Source organism: Lagenorhynchus albirostris, chromosome 7, assembly GCF_949774975.1.
Source record: "Lagenorhynchus albirostris chromosome 7, mLagAlb1.1, whole genome shotgun sequence".
NCBI classification, from domain to species: Eukaryota; Metazoa; Chordata; class Mammalia; order Artiodactyla; family Delphinidae; genus Lagenorhynchus; species Lagenorhynchus albirostris.
In genome coordinates this window covers 106,880,712-106,885,575 of record NC_083101.1, presented here as the reverse complement: position 1 = coordinate 106,885,575, position 4,864 = coordinate 106,880,712, and positions in this window count along the sequence as shown.

Genomic DNA, 4,864 nt, shown 5'->3' with positions numbered 1-4,864 from the left:
CTCTAACTTCTACACTTTCATCAAAGCTGTTGGTCTAAAACAAAAACTTAATTTTGTCATTTCTCTGAATCAAATCCTCTGATGACTTTCCACTGCCCTATACAATCAACTTTAAAGTCTTAAACCTGACTTTTATGTATCTTCAAAAATGACCCCAGTCTACCCTTACCATCTTCCTCTTCTTTCACACTTCTACCTGCATCTGATGCTGTAGGCACACTGAAGAGTTTCAAGAGCACCAGAGCTCCTTCATGGTGCTGCCTCTGCGTGTGTTACGTCCTCAACTTGGCATACGTCCATCCCTTCTCTGGGAGTTCTAGAGATTTTGCTTTGTTCTACTAGATTCCTTGGGCAAAGTGCTTAATACTTAGTAAGTACTCAATACATATTGCTTGAATAAATGAGTCTCAGACTATTCTTATGTAAAATGAGAGATTGGATGAAATGATGGTTCCTTATGGCTCTCTTTTTAAAATAATTACACGAATTTAGACAATGTAGGAGTACATATAAATAAATGAAAATTTGTGATTGAAATTCTAAATGCTACAGGATTTCAGAGGAAGGAGGTATCATTCTGTGTTGGAATAATCAAGGACTTTTTTTTTTTTTTTGGTACGCGGGCCTCTCACTGTTGTGGCCTCTCCCGTTGCGGAGCACAGGCTCCGGACGCGCAGGCTCAGCGGCCATGGCTCACGGGCCCAGCCGCTCCGCGGCATGTGGGATCTTCCCGGACTGGGGCACGAACCCGTGTCCCCTGCATCGGCAGGCGGACTCCCAACCACTGCGCCACCAGGGAAGCCCTCAAGGACATTTTTTGCTGAAGAAGGTGGGATTTGAAACAGGTGTTGAAAGATGAGAGTGATTTTGAGCCATTGCTAGCATGATACCTTCTTCCTGTAGGCCTTCATTAAGTTTATTGATTTGAATTTTTGAATTGAATGATAGACAAAGGGGAGGTAAACAGACTTTGTGAATGAAAAACACAACGAGATCAGAAGCTCTAGTGCAGGAATGAGCCAGATATGTGTGGACAATGAGAAAATTTTCCTGATAAGGGTGTGTTCTGTTCAACAGTGAAGATCAATTTTGACTATGTAGGTTGGGAACAAGATTATGGAAGATCTGAAAACTAAGGGGTGCAGACTGAATTTTGTACTGTAGTAAATAGTGAGCTATCACATGTTTTCACAATAGCATGATAGAATTTTACGTTTGTTAGCCTGGTGATGGTAAGCAGGCTGGGTGGGAAAACAAGAGAATAAAGTCATGGAGATTAGGTAGGAAGCCTCAACTTGGATAAAAGTCATTCCTTATATTTCTTACATCTCTTTATGATTTAGAAAGCATCCAATAAGCCTATAAGAGAACTTCTCACAACAAGCCTCAGAGGAAGGTAGGGCAGACATTAATATTCTTATCCTATATAGAACTGAGATTCAATCTGGATTTGTCCAAAGTCACAGAACTGGCCAATAGTGTTCCTGGAACTCAAACCTATTTTGTGCCTTTTTAACCTCTAAGACCAGTATTCCTGTCATTAAGAAAGAGAAATGAAAGAGGAGATATCAAAAACTGAAAATATACAACTTTATAAGGTATAATTCACATTATGTAGCAGTAAGTTTTGGCCTGAATATCAGGAAATGTAAGTCCTAATCCTTGAGTTAATGTGATCTAGTGTGACCTTAAATAAATGTCTTCTACGGCCAGCTTCCTCTTCCTCATCTGTAACATGAAGGGTGTTCACAAAATGCTCTTTAAATTCATTCTGGCTCAATGGTCTTGGAGTTTGTGAGTGAGTCATCAGCTAGGGGTCTGGATGACCAAGTGAGGCTGGTATCACGGCAGTATGAAAATTGGAGGACAGCATCAATTTGAGGGCCAGGAATGATGAAATCAGGTTTGCACAAGAGGAAAAAGTTAAAGGGAGTGGTTGGCAGAATAACAGTCCTCCAGACATGGCCACATCCTTATCCCTGGAATCTGTGAACATATTACCTTACGTGCAAGAGAAATTGCAGATGTAATTAAAATAAGTATTTTTTTGAGATAGGGAGGTTATCCTGGATTATCTCGGTGGGAAGAGGGAGGAAGGAGAGTCAGAGTTAGAAAAGAAGATTTAACGACAGACGCAGACGTGAAGTAATTGCTGGCTTTGAAGATGGAGGAGGGATATGAGCTGAGGAACGCAGGCAGCCTCTAGATCTAGAAGAAGCAAGGACATGGCCTCTCCCCTAGGACCTCCAGAAGGCCCACAGCCCTGCTGACACCTTGACACTCGCTGAGACCCCCTCTGGACTTTTTTTTTTTAAGCGATTTATTTATTATTTATTTAATTTATTTTTGGCTGTCTTGGGTCTTAGTTGCGGCACGTGGGATCTTTGTTGAGCCACGTGAGATATTTCCTTGCCGCGCGCGGGCTTCTCCCTAGTTGTGGCACACAGGCTCCAGGGCGCATGGGCTCGGTAGTTGTGGTGCGTGGGCTCTGTAGTTTGTGGCACACGGGCTCTAGTTGAGGTGCACGAGCTCAGTAGTTGTGGTGCGCGGGCTCAGTTGCCCCGCGGCATGTGGGATCTCAGTTCCCTGACCAGGGATCGAACCTGCGTCCCCTGCATTACAAGGTGGATTCTTTACCACTGGACCACCAGGGAAGTCCCTCCCCAACCCCGGCTCCCGGACTTATGACCTCCAGAACTGTGAGGCAATAAATCTGTGCTGGTTTAAGCTACCAAGTTTGTGATAATTTCTTACAGCAGCCTCGGGAAACAAATCCAGGGAGTGTCTAGGGAGGGAGGACTAATATTCACTGCCACCTACTGTATCCCAGGCATTGATATCACAATAAGCTTGTGGGGGAATCAGTGTGCTCACTGTTTTATCCATCAGGACAGTAAACCTGAGAGAGGAAGTAACTTGCCCAGGTGACACAGTAAGAGTGGGAATTCAGATTCCGGGCTGTGTAACTGACGGTTCCATCATCCAATTTCCGGTATGAAAGGCAAAGTCCACAAGAAACCTGCATGGTTGCTTAATCTCGCAGTGCTGGAAAACCAGAGGAAATATGGTAAAAAATCAATGAACTAGGAGCTTGGGAATGGCGATGATCTAGCAACATTAAGATCTAGCAACATGAGGCAGGGATGGGCCAGCCTCAACACTAACTCAGTGGCAGGTACATTTTACACTATTTCAATTAACCGTCACAAACCATGCTATGAGGTACATTTTATTCTCCCTGTTTTTACGTCTGAGGAACTTGCCCCAAATCCTTTAACTAATGACAGAGCTGGGATTTAAATACAAAGCTCACCTTTTTGACTAACAAAACAAAACAAAACAAAAAAACCCCAAAACTTTTATTTAAAAAAAAATGAGGGGCTTACCTGGTGGTGCAGTGGTTAAGAATCTGCCTGCCAATGCAGGGGACACGGGTTCGAGCCCTGGTCCAGGAAGACCCCACATGCTGCGGAGCTACTAAGCCCGTGCGCCACAAGTACTGAGCCTGTGCTCTAGAGCCCATGCTCCACAACTACTGAGCCCGTGTGCCTAGAGCCCGTGCTCCGCATAAGAGAAGTCACTGCAATGAGAAGCCTGTGCACCGCAACGAAGAGCAGCCCCCGCTCGCCACAACTAGAGAAAGCCCACACGCAGCAATGAAGACCCAACGCAGCCAAAAATAAAATAAAATAATAAATTAAAAAAAAGGAAGAGCCAGAGAAAGGCATAATTTAATTATCACTTGAAAGTATATGACACACACACAACCCCCACGCCAAACTCACACAGAAGATTGTAATTGGCTTGAGGTCATGGATGTTTATATCATTATTTGCTCTCCAGGGTGCTTAAAACAGTCTTGAGTAGATTGTAGGCACCCAATGTACACTCACTAGATGGAATCTGTCAGCGGGATCGAGGGGATTCTGTATAAGGATGACTGAAAAGACTGAAACCCCGAAGTCTGGAAGGATGAAGGTTGAGATCTGATGGAACCCAAATATAGCAGAGTCCCCGCTCCCCCTTAAAGCTTTTCTCTGTGCCTCCATCCATCACTGATTTCCTCTTTCTCCTTCCTGATTTCTCCTTCCTGATTGCCCCAAGTGCTTGGGCACTTGATCACTCAGTTTTGCACTTCATTCTGCTGCACTGATAGCAACAGCGTCCCCTGCCTCCTGTATCAACCCAACTTTCTAGTCTCCCCATCCCTCTCTCTCATCCTTGCTCTCCAGCCTGATCGCTTGTCTATGCAAATCCTTGTCTCTGGACTGCCTGATGCCCTGACTAGAGCCGGTGGAATCCCTGCCTCACACCAACTTGTATCTAGATCCTCCTTGCCCATTCCTCCAACTTTTGGGGTTAATTCTCCCTTCCCCCACAATGCCTTCTTTAACTCTTCCAGCTCTTCTCCTCCACTTCCTCTAATCCTTATAGAAATATAGGAAAATTCAAGAAGGGTTTAAGTCAATTCACAGATGGCAGAGTTCTTGAGAGACAGAAACATTTACAAAATACTCCTCAGTGGAGCTGCTGTCCAAAAATACAGATGTGCCTACCCCTTCATTCCTCCCTGTCTCTGCAACCCTGCATGTGTGTGCACACTCTGCATCCTTCAAAAATAAAACCCTCCCTCAAACAATTATTGCCTTTCTCCCATCCCTCCCATTTCTTCCTACCACTACCACCATCCTATAGGTATCACTGTAATTTTTTGGAAAAATACAAGCAAATAAGAATAGATAACCTTATCCCTTCCCCTTCCTTACAGAAAACATAGCAAGCTGTATTGTTTTGCACCTTACTCTTTTTGGAGAACAAAGTATACTGCAACTCTTTCTATATCACTAAAAAAGAAAAGTGTAAA